This window comes from Gopherus flavomarginatus, chromosome 5, assembly GCF_025201925.1.
Source record: "Gopherus flavomarginatus isolate rGopFla2 chromosome 5, rGopFla2.mat.asm, whole genome shotgun sequence".
NCBI lineage: Eukaryota > Metazoa > Chordata > Testudines > Testudinidae > Gopherus > Gopherus flavomarginatus.
Genome location: NC_066621.1, coordinates 89,729,504 through 89,744,334, shown reverse-complemented (window position 1 = coordinate 89,744,334; position 14,831 = coordinate 89,729,504).

Here is a 14,831-nt window from a genome sequence, read left to right as displayed (position 1 = left end):
CCTTTCTAAACTTCAAGATGGCATACAATTCCTTCCTAAGCTGGCCCACCAACATTAAGTGTTAGTGCAGAATTAACGTTTAAAGATAATTTATAAGCCACTCACAAAAGCCAGTTCATTAGGACACTGAATAAAGTAAAGCAGTGGGTGTAACTACACAGAATATGTGTTATCTCATTATTGTTAGTTAACATAAAGTCCAGACATGCACCCTTTAGATAAACAGCAGTTGGAGTCTAATATTCCACTGTAGGGCATTAAGGCTTGAGGCCAGAATTGTTCAACTTGTTACTGCATGCAGCTCGCAAACTGGTGGGTAACAACTTCATGCTAGGTAAGACAGGTAGAAGCCTGCACGGGTGTCTCTTACTCAGACAGTGATCTCAGAATTACTCAGGAACTGATAATTGTTGAGGATCTAAACAGTGAGCTGGCTTCTTTCTCTTCTGCACACAGACCACCCATGCTTGTACCAAGGGGAGTGAGCAGACACCTGTGGGCCACATTTTCTGTGAGAAAGTACTTGCAGTCCTGAAGAATTTTATTGTTAACAACTGCTGATTGTGAACCAAAATCTTCCCATGGTGGACAACAGATGGCTGTCTATAATATTTCTCTCTGAAAGCTGATGAAATGTGTGAACTAGTTTATAAAATGTAATCAACACAAAACAGTCTCAGGGGTACACATACAATATATACACAACACAATGTATTGAACAATCAGGGCTAATAATAGACTGTCCACAAAGACTGTTCCACAGAATGAACTCAATACTAACATCACTCAGGCAAAAGCATGAGATATTGGCCTTATGCCATAACCTGAAGGTCAACAAGGGGAGTGAGTTCTGGAGCAGAGGGCCCTCCACTGAGGAAGTTCTACCAGGAGTCTCGAACCATACAATTCTAGGGAGCACTAGCAAAAGCTATCAGATCTCCAAGTGTTACACTAAAGTCTGTCCTCCTTCTAGTGACCCTACCCCAGAAGGAAAATAACTCTGCAGAACATCTCATTTCTTTGTGGGAACAAGATGATACTGAAATAGAGATGGAAAAAGAAGTTTTCCCCAAGTCCATTTGTAAAGAGCATTTTTAGTTTCCATAAGTCAGTATAGGGTTTTAATAACAGGACAGTGGTGCCTTACATTTTTATTACCAACTCTCACTCCAAAGGATCCCAAGGCACTATATACACTATGGGATTTACATAAAACATTACTGAAATGCAACTGTCTCTGAGATGAAAGGGGCATTGGAGGCTCCTCAGGGTAAGCAGTGGGTAGACATTACTCACCATTACAAAATGGTAGGATACAGATACAGTAGGATTTTTGGCTGCTGCTGTAACCTGACCCAGAGAACATCTTTACATTTCAGTTTAGCCCACTTGTTTTCAGAAGTCATCAACAGCCACAGAGCACACTCTTCAGTGCACAAGTCAGGGGAAGAGCAAATTTTAGCCAAAGTCACCCTATCACTTCCAAAGAGGAACAAGGGATCTTTAGTGTCCACCAGGACCAGATGACATTTCCCCTTCTTTTAGGATTTGTCCAAAGCACCATTATTATAGTAACTGCATGATCTGTTTGCCTACCTCAGAAAGATGAATGGCTGAGTGCACATTGCCAGCATGCAAACCTAGGGTTTCTGGGAGCGTACATATTTTAAAGCTTTGAAAACCAGGCCTTCACCCTCCACGGCAGTACACCATTATACATTTAGCTCTAAAGCTAGTGGTTATGAGGTGACATACCTAAGATGGAAACTAACTATAAAAACACCTCCATCCGAATGGGATCAGCCTCTCTTCTGTGGTGTGGCTGATATTTTGAAATGACATTTGCTTGTGTAGTGGAAATTCCTCTCTTTGTTTTGAAGAGTACACATAGCCATGAGATTTTATGTTCTGTTATCTTTACATTGTTCTCCTGTAAGCTTTTTGAAAGCTGGGCCCATAAATCTGTTAACTAAATAAAAATGTGTTCCTCCACTGGCTTGCATGTGTGTGCACACACATTCGTTTGTTACTGTAATGCCAGGCCTACATTAGAAAAGGGTTGTCAGTCTAGCTATATGGACATAACTGTACCAGCAAATTCTCCTCTGGTAGGCTTAGCTTATACTGGCAAAAAAGTACTGTTGCCAATATAATTGTATCTACACTAAGGCTTTTGCCAAAATATAATTGTCAGAAAAAAAATCACACCCCTAACTGACTTTCCTGTGCTGGCAACGTTTCTAGTGTAGACCAGGCCTATGTCTACTTACGTGTGCTTGGCTGTGGCCATTAATGCCTTTTTTAAAATATCAAAACAGTTCTCTTCGAGGAAATAATATGGGGACTTTGCAAATAAATATAAAAAAAACCCCATCATTCAAAGGAATATGATGAAAAAGTCTAGATAATAGGACAAAAGTTGATAAAACCTAATCAACAGCAGCCATTTAAAAGCATTAAAAAAACTAAGTGCAGATGGATGGGTTAGTGCTTCTTAGGAACAGTGTAGCTATCCAGATTCATGGCTGGGTTTAGCATTCTATTATTGTGTAAAAATTTATGAGAAACAACACTTTCCTGTCACCTCAATGTGCAGCTTCTGCTCCAAAGTCTGTCTCTCTAGCCTTACTGCTATCCACAGTTCTTGTGTCTCAGTGACTCCACAGCAAATCAGGTACGTTTGTAAATAAAAGATGTGCACATATGGTTTTAAACTGCCAGCCTTGCAGAGTCAGTTTGGGATCTGAAAGTCCGGAGGGGCTCTTTCTAGTTTATGCACCACTAGTAAAAGTTAGTGACCAGGTCAAATTCGGCTCTCAGTTATACCTACACTACCCATTGTCTCCAAATTATTGCCCAAGTGTAACTTGAAAGAGAATTTGGGCTGCAGTTAGAATTTAGTGAAACAATTCTGTTGCTAATATACAGCAGGATTACTCCAGTTCACTGTTAGCTCTATAGAAATAGCTGTAGTAAAAACTTTAGCTATTGAAGTGAGCGGATGCTCTGAATACACACAGAACAGATCTGTTGAGTAAGAAGGAACCACTTCAACAAGGATCTCAATCAAGCCTTAATCAAGTTTACTGTCAGCCTATGATGAAGTGGGGATTTTCCTTGTTATGTTGTATGAGAGTCTTACTGTTGAGCCTATGGGAATTTTACTGTTTTGCATGCATACTGTGTGTGCCTCAGTTTCACTGTGTGCTGCACCAATACCTCGGTGATGGGAATAGGGGTGTGCAGCTTTGGCTGAGATGTCTGGGGGAGGTGAAGCTGCTCCAGCTGCCTGCACATATGCTATGACAGGTGCCCGTTGTAACCTGAGACCCAGCAGGGGGATTCAACCAACCAGGTGACTGCCCGGGAAGCAAGACAAAGAGAAGGAGGAGCAGCAACGGGGGTGTCTGAGGTCATGTTGCTGGAAGCTGGCAGTCTGTTTGAGGGGACTGGGAGAGGGAGAGTCCAGGGTGCCTGGCCCAGGACTCCCCAAGACAGACTTGGCAGAAAGTCACTGATTTCTGTGCCAACAAGTTCTGTTCTATGCTATGTTCCTGTTGACCAATGAACCTTCCATTTTACACTGGCTGAGAGTCACATCTGACTGTGGAGCTGGGGAAGCCAGAGGACCCTACACCCCAGGAGCCCGGCCCGAGCAGACTCACTGCGGGAAGTGCACGGTGTGGAAGGGGATAGTGAATGCTCTGAAGTCAGACCCAGGAAGGTCAAAGCTATGTGAGCATCTTGCCCTGAAGCCAGTATGCTCAGAGACAGGAGGCACGCTTCCCCAGAGTCCTGGCGGGCTTCATATGGAGTAGTTCCAGAGCATCACCCTGGTGACTCTGTGACAACTGGTGGCAGTGGGGGGATAAACTGCACCCGATGGACAGCGCATCCTGCAGTAAGTGACTGGGGAGCAGTAGAACAAAGGGGGATTAGTGAGAGACGGGTGGGCCGAAGGCTTTGAGCAGTGTGGTTCCAGGAGGTGGAGGAGCCTACGGCTTAACCCTGAGAGAGAGTGGACCCCGAGAAGGGCTGTCACACTGAAGGATTTTTGATGCATGGCTAGAAAGGGTTAAACATCCTGCAAAATAATTACGGACAGAAGACATGTGGGGAGATAATGTTTGTGGTTTTGTGTATTTTCATATGTATGAGTAAGGTGGACAATGTAATCAACAGTCCCTGTCAATGCTGTATTCTGCTAATTCAGAGGGCAAAAGAACATCCTGTCATGTAAATGAATTGAAAACACAGGATGTCTCAGTATTCATCTCTCTAGAAATGTACTGTGAATGGTGGGAGGAACAAGAAAATGGCCTTAATTTAATTCATCTAGCTAAGTACCAATGATGGATCTCCTTCTAAGTCATCCTAATTACCTTCAGTTCCCTGAGGAATTCCAACTTGTTAAAAGACATTAAATTGTATAAAAGGTTCGTGGGTTCTGATTCTGTCATTTCAGATCCGATTAGGCTTCGTCAAGGGAGTCACAAAATATGAGTCACAATTATGCTGGTACACCCTGAATATGAGATTTGGACATTGGACTATATCCTATGAACTATTTCTAAAAGAACTCTATGCAATTACAAAACTCACCATCTCTGCTATGAATCTGCACCTTAATGAACTGAACTCCTGTCTGTATGTATATTGATTCTTTAAATTTTAGTTTAGTTAATAAGAACTGGCTGTAATGTGTATTTGGGTAAGATTTGAAACATTCATTAGCCTTCAAGGTAATGTGTCCGATCCTTTGCGATTGGTAGAAGCTTCTCTTTTATATGAAGAAATAAGATTTACAGAAATTTTCATCACATTTAAGGTCGGTATCTGGATGGTGGCCTGAGGCTGGATCACTTTAATGGAACTGTGTTGTTTGGACTTCTGAGTAACCAGTAAGGTAATAAAAAGCTGTTTTATACTGGCTTGGTAAATCTAAGTATTGGAATATCCCCCAGCTTTTTGGGATTTGGCTGCCCCATTCTTTGCAGTTCACCTTAATTGAATGACCAGAGCTGGCTTCCCATTAGGACCCCGGACACAGTAGTGTAGTTGGCAGGATACACATTACCACAGGTTAATTGGGTTTTTGAATAAGAACCACATGCTTGTTGAAAAAATTAATTTTGATATTGGAGAGTTTAAGGATTAAAAATCAGCTACAATTGGTGTGCAACAATCATATGAAGAACTTGATAGAAAAAGCCTTGAAGATTTGTGCTCACAAAGAGGGTTGTCTTTTAAGAAAAAAAACCCAGATCAAGAACTGAAAAATCTGCTAATGGCAAATGATCAAGAAGCAGACCCAGTGAGAATGCTTGCAATAAGAAACAAACAACAACTTAAATTTGAATAGAAGCTTATGGGTCTTTGTTTACTGGAGAAGCAAAAGATAGCTGATATGGAAAAGGAGGCTAAAGAAAGGATTGATAAAATGGAAAAAGAGGCCCATTTAAGGCATATAGAATGGCTGGCGGCTGAGGAGAAGGCTCACCAGATGCAACAGGAATCTGCCAGACTTCATCTCCAAGTGTTGGAACAGCAGAAAAAGCTGCCACAACCTGGAAATCCATCCCCTCTGGACAACAAACGCTGGGAAAGAATTTGCCCCATTTACAAAGATACTGAGGACATAGAGGAATTTCTATCTTTGAACGTCTGTGGAAGAAAGAATTTGCCCCGTTTACAAAGATACTGAGGACATAGAGGAATTTCTATCTTTGAACATCTATGTAAGAAAGAATTTGCCCCGTTTACAAAGATACTGAGGACATAGAGGAATTTCTATCAGAAATTTCTATCTATGTGAAATTCACCATATCCCAGAGGATCAGCGTATGCCTGTCCTGCTAATCAGATTAACTGGGAAAGCCAAGGAAGTGTTCGATGAAATGAAAGTATGGATGAAGCTTTGACTTATGTAAAATATAAATATACTGTGTTAAAACGTTTTAAGGCTACCTCTGAAACTTACAGGTTGAAATTTAGAAATTTTAAAATCTCTAATAGTATTTCTTATGAGGAATGTGCTCATAAACTGTTGGGTTTTGTCAGTAAGTGGATTACTGGTGAGAAAGCTTGGGGTAATTTTGAACAGTTAATGCAATTAATTACACTTGACCAAATGTTAAATTTGGTGCCAGATGAGGTCTGGGCTACTATATGCGATGGAAAGCACAATTGTGTTTTGCAGGCTGCTGAAATTGCACTGAAATTGTCATGAAAGAAATAAGCTCCTGGGAAAGAATAATCACTATTCACCCCAGTTTAAAAGAAAGGAAGGGTCTGGGAGCAAACCTAAACCCAGTGTGGATAAAAAAGCTCATGGGAGTCCAGAGTTCAAAACTTCTTACCCTAAAGGCAGGCCAGTTACCTGTTACCAATGTGGAATGCCTGGACACATAAAGCTAAATTGTCCAGAATTCCAAATCACTCCATGACCTGTGAGTGCCAATGCCATAACTATAAGTGCAGATGCTAACCTTGTAAATGTTAATGTTATCTCCCTAGCCCCAAAGGAGGATGTAGGGGAAGGACAGGATCTCGTGAATTATGTCAGAACTGGTCTTGGAGGGGTATGATGAATTTATTAGAAATGCAAAGGAGAATGGTGTGGATTGTCGTGGTTGGCATGACACAGCGTCAGACATTACTTTGGTTAAGAAGTGTTATGTCCAAGAGGAGGACGAATTGGCAGGCAAGAACATAACTGTTCTGGCTTTAGCCAGGTTTCCTGTAACTATTTCTTTAGCTAAGATCCACCTGGAGTGGGAGGATTTTAGTGGTCAGCTGACGGTAGGCACTCGAGATAAACTTCCAGCAGACGTTCTTATAGGGAATGACATTATGATTAAGTTTAATATGGTTAATGTCATAACAAGGTCTCAAGGGAATATGGTGCTGATGCCTCTAGCTTGCCTGATGTCAGTGAAAAGAGCTGCGAAGGGGAGGAGATGGCCTCTAGCCCTTCAGCTATACAGTCTGGCAGCCTCAGGCAGGAGGATTAGGTGAAAATATTCCTGATGTATCAGAGATGGTTCTGAAACTCAGAAGGAATTTATTGCGCCCCAACAGAGCGATGTTTCATTGGAACAGGCCAGGGCCAGTGCTTAGAGTAATGCCCCACCTGAGGAAGAAAGGGGTACAGTCTTGGTAAGTGATGGATTGTTGGCAAGGATAGTGGAACATGAATATCCCTATACCTTACCAGTTACCAGTGTGGAGAATTGTGACAGTGAAGGAAATGTTCCTATGTCTGTTAGGGGTAATGACTTGCTACCCAAGTCTCCAAGCAGTTGTCTGTGAATAGCTATGTGTGCTGGGACAATGGAAAGGATATCCCAAGCTGTTTGTCTGTTAAAGGGGAATGTTTCTCCTGCTCTTTTCTGTTTGTAGAGCAGACAGAAAAAGCCTGTCAGCCTATGATGGTTGAAAATTTATTATGTGACTCAGAGTTGATTCTGGATACAACTAAAGACCAGGAAGGAAGTAGTCTTAAATTTGTGTCTGCTAGGAATGATGACATTGCAACTAGGTTGCATCCGGTTAATGTCATAAATAGCTCCTGGAGACCAAGTGATTCTGGAGCTTCTATTTTGCCTGTTGCTAGTGTGTTGCTGGGTAAAGATAAGACAACCTTGTCTGATCAGGGTGATATAGCCAGGGCACAAGAAAAGCATGAAGGTGATTTGACTATGTTACCCACTGACAGTGTGGAAACTTGTAATAAGGAAGAGAATACTTCTAATCTTGTGACTATGAAGTCTAGCAGTTTACCTGAAAGGGATTTTTCTGAAAATCCTCCTGATGGGACAGAGGTGATTCTGAATTTAAGTGAAGCCCAGAAAGAGTCTGTTGTTGCTCAGGAAAATATTCCTTTAGCACAAGCCCTAGGTGAAAAGGGTAAGGGCAGAATTTCTGTGAAAAATGGGTTGTGGTTTAGAAAGATTCCTGAAGAGAAAAATCTTCAGGGTAATTTTTGCAAGCAGTTTGCTGCAACTGATATGTGTGCACGTGATTTGACCGAGTTAACTCAGGGTGAATCAATGCATAGAGAAAGGAACAGTTTGTTTGGGAGACTTGTTCCAGTTGCTAACTGCAAGAGTCTTTCTGAGCTGTATAGAACCACTGACTTTGCTTTACAAAGACCCAGTGTGGATAGCTTTGAAAAGGTTTCAAATGAAATAAAAATTGTTAGGGAATTTAAACAGCCCTAAAAGCTTAACCAGCTTGGTGGGGAGACAATGTTGTTGAAACATGAATGTCTCCGCTTTGATTCTTTAAGTAAGCTGTCTATGACTCAGGTACTGAGGAAAAATCAGGTTACTGGTTACAACGATGCAGAGGAGAACTCTCATCTCTAGATATTTTGGATATGACTTGTAGTCTCTTAGTGGGCTTGACATCTGATTCCATGTGGAAGCAGAGGCTGGTAATGGAAGGACAAAGGAAGCTGGAATCTAACATGCTAGTGAAAATGGATGGTCTCTCTTTAAGACAGAGGCCAGCTTTGGAATTGGTAAAGCTTGAGGATTTGAAAATTAGTAAACAAGCTAGTGTCTGTATTGATGCAAATTACCTGACTGACTGGGGGGGAGAAAGACTTGCCCATAGCCATTAGCAAAGAGGACATACCCAGCCAGCCAATGGATTCTGTTACACTCAAGAGTTCAGATTTTGACCCTACTGGACAGGGAGGAAGGGAAGGATTAAAACTTGAAAATAAAAGCCACAGGTTAACCCTAAAATACCAAAACTCCAAGGAAGTGGTTAAACTGAAAGCCTTTGTTAAGGAAGACCCGGAGGTCAAGAGAAAGCTACAAAGATTCAAAAGGGATATTGAACAAGATGACCTAAAGAATGCTTTGTCTAAACCAAAGGGTTGGTATGACAAAAATGATTGTAAATGTACACGTATGATAAAACTGATGCTACTGCTAATGATTGTAACTAACTTGTTGCTGATACTATGAACTGTAAAAATGTACACTATGCATGTTTTTTTTGGAAAAACCCTTGGCCATATTGGGGGTGATACATATGAAGTCATTACTGTATGTTGTAAAAGCCTTCATGGTTATACTGTTTCAAGACACTATGCTAAAAGACCTGGTGATACTGATATTCCACAGTTCGTGCCTGTATCTAATCTTGAAACTGTACACAGCAGAAAAACCACTACAAGCTTGAACTGCTGTGCACAAAGGGAAACTGAGGTACATCACCTCATAGCCTTCATGGCTGAATGCCAGAGTAAGTGCTCTCTAATGAACATTAATGGTTTTGTTAAGTTAACATATATACCAAACCCTGGAATCACTGAAGTATTTCACAAAGTATAGGCTAAATTTTTGGCTGGGGCCAAAGCATGCATCAATAATTTGGCCTTACAAAGAATTCAATGTAAAGCTCATTCAATGTTGGAAGGTACTTAAAATGTATTCCAGAGCTCTAATTTCACCTTTCTACACCAGTCTCAGGTTGGGAGTGTGACACATGGCTAGGAAGGGGTAAACATCCTGCAAAATAAATAACCCACAGAATACATGTGGGGAGATAATGTTTGTGTTTTTGTGTATTTATATATGTATGAGTAGGGTGGACAATGTAATCAACAGTCCCTGTCTATGCTGTATTCTGCTAATTCAGAGGGCAAAAGAACATCCTATCATGTAAATGAATTGAAAACAAGGGATAGCTCTGTATTTCTCTCTTTGAAATGTACTGTGAATGGTGGGAGGAATAAGAAAATGGCCTTATGTTAATTCATCCAGCTAATTACCAGTGATGGATCTTCTTCAAAGTCAGCCTAATTACCTTTTGTTCCCTGAGGAATTCCAACTTGTCAAAAGACATGAAATTGTATAAAAGATCCTTGGGTCCTGATTCTGTCATCTCAGATCTGCTTAGGCTTCGACAAGGGAAGTTTGAGTCGCAAGATATGAGTCACAGTTATGCTGGTGCGCCCTGAATATGAGATTTGGACATTGGACTATATCCTATGAACTATTTCTAAAAGAACTCTTTGCAATTACAAAACTCACCATCTCTGCTATGAATCTGCACCTTAATGAACTGAACTCCTGTCTGTATGTATATTGATTTTTTAAATTTTAGTTTAGTTAATAAGAACTGGGCTGTAGCGTGTATTTGGGTTAGATCTGAAACATTCATTAGCCTTTAAGGTAATGTGTCCGATCCTTTGCGATTGGTAGAAGCTTCTCTTTTATATGAAGAAATAAGATTTATAGAAATTTTCATCATATTTAAGGTCGGTATCTGGATGGTGGCCTGAGGCTGGATCACTTTAATGGAACTGTGTTGTTTGGACTTCTGAGTAACCAGTAAGGTAATAAAAAGCTGTTTTATACTGGCTTGGTAAATCTAAGTATTGGAATATCCCCCAGCTTTTTGGGATTTGGCTGCCCCATTCTTTGCAGTTCACCCTAAATGAGTGACCACAGCTGATTCCCCACTAGGACCCTGGTCACAGGGTTCCTCCCAGGGACTGCGGGGAGCTGAGAGAGCACAGGCCTGTGAGTCCGTGACCACTTGGGCACAGCGGGAGATGGCCTATAACCATTCCCTTAAGAAGGACATTGTAGAGCTATGCACAGAGAGAGGGCTGCGCACTGGAAAGATCGCTAAGGCACAGCTGATTGCTTAGTTGGAAGAGGAGGATTGCTCTAAGGAGCTGGTTCCTGACCCAGCTAGGGCCGCAAGAGAAGCTGGGAGCAGCCAAGTGTTCCGAAGAGCCATGTCCCCGACCAACAGGGGGTCTCCACCGTGTTCCCAGTCAGTGGATCTGAGATGGATGGATTTGGAGCTGAGATTGAAGGAGTCAGAGGACTATAAGAGACAGGGAAGGCATGAAGCAGAACAGCAGGAGAGACAGCAGCAGGATGAACTGGCAATGGCTGAGCGGAGAGGCAGAAGGACCCATCCAAGGGATTCAGATCCTACTCCTGTAACAGTTGAGGATTTGAATTTGAATCCAGGGAACCAATTGGCAGAGACTGACGCAGTTAGGGAAAATGCAAATGACCTGGCTGTCAGGGGGGAGGAGCTGCCTCTATGTAACCAGAGCCCTGGAGCTGAGTGGAACAGAGAGATATTTCCTGCCCCCTGCACACAGGGGAAGTGGCTCAGGCTGGCTCTGATGCTGTGAGCAAAGCAGCGGGCTCACTGCCTGCCCTCACTGGGACAGCAGGGGCAAAGCTGAGCCCAGGGAGATTGGAGACCCCAGCTGAGTGTAGAGAACCACTGCCAGGGCGGGACAGCAGCTGACCGGGGCTGTCTTGTCCAGAGGTGCAAAAGGCCAGGAACAAGGGTAAAGCAGCCTTGAGACACCTGCCTCTCATAGAAGAGCCTTTTCAGAAGGTGGCCCTGGACTTAGTGTGGGATGAATGGGAGGGGAAGGCCTCCCCTGATGGAGAATCGGTGGAGTATGTACTGACTTTCCAGGAAAAGCACACAGAGCTTATGCGTCCAGCCAGGGAGAAACTAGCCAGGGCCTAAGGGAGGCAGAAGGTCTGGTACGACCACTCAGCCTATGGCACTGGGGACCAGGTGAGGGTTCTTGTCCCAGTGAGGAAGAATAAGCTGCAAGCTGCCTGAGACAGGCTCTTCAATGTCATCAAGCAGCTGAATGAGAACGATGTGGTGGAACTGCCAAAGTGGGCTCACAGACACCAAGGGTACCAGGTCAACATGATGGAGCTGTACTGTGACAGCAAGAGGCTGGTACTGGCCATGTGTGGCCATGGGGAGAAGGGGGAAGATCCCCCGGTGGGTCTCTTCCCTGAGACAAGAGCCGGCTCCTTGCTGGAATCAGTTCCCCTCTCTGACCAGCTACCCCTTGCTCAGCAGGCAGAGATCAGAGAGGCAGTGCATTCATACCAACAGCTGCTTTCCAACTGGCCTGGGCTCACTAACCGAGCTGTCCACTGGGTGGAGCTGGAAGCTGGCCCTCCCATCAGGTGTTACCCCACCCCAACCGGGAACACAGCCCAGGCCCTGGAGGAAGAGGTCAGAGACATGCTAGCTTTAGGGGTGATCCAGCCATCCACCAGCCCAGGGGCCTCTCCCGTGGTGCTGGTCCCCAGGAAAGGTGGGTCAATCCGATTCTGTATGGCCTATCGGAAGCTCAATGCCATCACCATGTCTGGTGCCCGCCCTATGCCTGGCCTGATGAGATCCTAGACAAGTTGAGGGGGAACTCGGTTCCCACATGGCCAGGGATCTCACCAAAGGATACTGGCAGGCACCTTTGGATCCAGATGCCAGATTGAAACCTACTTTTATCACCTCTTTGGGGCTGTACAAATCCCTGGTCCTACCTTTCAGCATCAAGGAGGCGCCTGTCACCTGCCAGCGCCAGGGGAATCAGTTACTGAGGGGGATGGAGAATTTTACCCTAGCAGACATTGATGATATTTGTGTTGTTATCCAGACTTGGGAGGACCACGTATCCCAGGTAAAGAGGGGGCTGGGTTGCCTCCAGGATGCAGAGCTGACTGTAAAAGCTGGCAAGCGCAAGGTGTGGATGGCAGAGGTGTTGCACCTGAGCCACAAGGCGGGGAGAGGTTGCCTAAAGCCAGAGCCAGCCAAGGTGGAGGAGATCAGAGACTGGCCTGCTCCCTAGGCTAAGAAACAGGCCCAGGCCTTTATTGGGAATGGCGGGGCACTACTGGATGTTTGTGCCCCACTTTAGCTCTGTGTCAGCTCCCATCACTGAGCTGTGCAATAAGTATAAGCCAGACAAGCTGGTCTGGACTGGGTATTGCCAGAGGACTCTCTGCACGCTGAAGGAGGATCTGGTCAAGGGCCTGGTGCTGGGAAACCTAGGCTTCGACAAGCCCTTTATAGTGTTCACTGATGCCTCTCACACAGGGCTGGGCGTGATGCCAAATCACACTGATGCAAAGGGGGAGAAACACCCCATCATATACCTGAACAGGAAGCTATTGTCCCAGGAGCAAAGCTATGCAGCCATAGAGAAGGAATGCCTGGTCCTGGGGTAAGCTCTTAAAAGGCTGCAGCCGGATCTATTTGGGTGCCACTTCACTGTATGCACTGACCACTTGCTCCGCTGTGGCTGCGCCAGATTCAAGGGGCCAGTGTCAAGCTCCTGAAGTGGACTCTGTGCCTTCAAAGTATGAGACGGAGGTGGTCTATGTTAAGGGGAGTGCAAATGTTATAGCTGATGCTTTGTCCTGGAGAGGGGGGTCTGAACTTCCCCAGGCCACTGGCTAAAGTGACCCTACTCAGTTCGGTCTCACAGGGGGAGAGATGTGACAAAGCAGGATTTTCCCTTGTTATGTTGTATGTGAGTCTTACTGTTGAGCCTATGTGAGTTTTACTGTTTTGCATGAATACTGTGTGTGCCTCAGTTACCCTGTGTGCTGCACCAATATCTGGGTGGCAGGAATGGGGGTGTGCAACTTTGGCTGAGACCTCTGGGGGAGGTGAAGCTGCTCCAGCTGCCTGCACATATGCTATGACGGGTGCCCTTTGTAACCTGAGACCCAGGAGGGGGATTCAACCAACCAGGTGACTGCCCGGGAAGCAAGACAAAGAGAAGGAGGAGCAGCAACGGGGGTGTCTGAGGTCATGTTGCTGGCAGTCTGTTTGAGGGGACTGGGAGAGGGAGAGTCCAGGGTGCCTGGCCCAGGACTCCCCAAGACAGACTTGGCTGAAAGTCACTGATTTCTGTGCCAACAAGTTCTGTTCTATGCTGTGTTCCTGTTGACCAATGAACCTTCCATTTTACACTGGCCGAGAGTCGTATCTGACTGTGGAGCTGGGGAAGCCAGAGGACCCTACACCCCAGGAGCCCGGCCCGGGCAGACTCACTGCGGGAAGTGCACGGTGTGGAAGGGGATGGTGAATGCTCTGAAGTCAGACCCAGGAAGGTCAAAGCTGTGTGAGCATCTTGCCCTGAAGCCAGTATGCTCAGAGACAGGAGGCACGCTTCCCCAGAGTCCTGGCGGGCTTCATATGGAGTAGTTCCAGAGCATCACTGCAGTGACCTTGTGACACAGCCATTGACATACTGAAAACCAGGGAAACCAAGGCCAGCAGTGTACTGCATGCTGCAAAAATCCTATACCATGAGGCACGACTAGCTGACAAACCTCTAAACATAATCAACAATACCTTGCTCTAGCTAGTGCCTTCACTACAAATGAAAAACATCAGGTGGGTTTTTCTTGTATTCAAAATTCTTAGCTATGCAAGCAACAACAGCAGATCCTTATTCCATCTGTCGGGGCTGCGTGCGGGGGAAGTAGTTGAAATGCAATCATCTTAGGTTGCTCTGATATTGGCCTCATTAGCTCAGGAAGGTGCCAGTCATTGAATCTCAGCTATCTCAAGGAATTAGGTACATTAGTATGCTGAGCCTCTCTATTTAGAGAACGATCTGAAATTACTCAAGATTTAGGTAGCTTTAGACTGGACTGTAAGAGATGGAAACAAAGTTTACATCATTAACCTATCTACCCAACCCTTCAAGCTAATACAGATGGTAGCCCTTTAGCAGACAGAAATAGCTCTAACTCTTCCTTAAGTCTCATTTAAGCTAGAATTACTGTAGCCAGTTTGCTTGCTCCTGAGTGCCTCACTTTAGTATATTAATTTGGTTCATAGATCAGGACAGAAGGAAAATACTTTAAATAATACATATAATTCTTTTGTCAGCATACAGATATATTCCAAGCCCAGAAAGTCAATTCACTACTTTTGGGTGTAGTTTTCTTTTAAACCACGCTCTGTGGGGCAGGCTTGGAACCGAGTTCTAATGACCTGATAAAGAGGGAATTTAG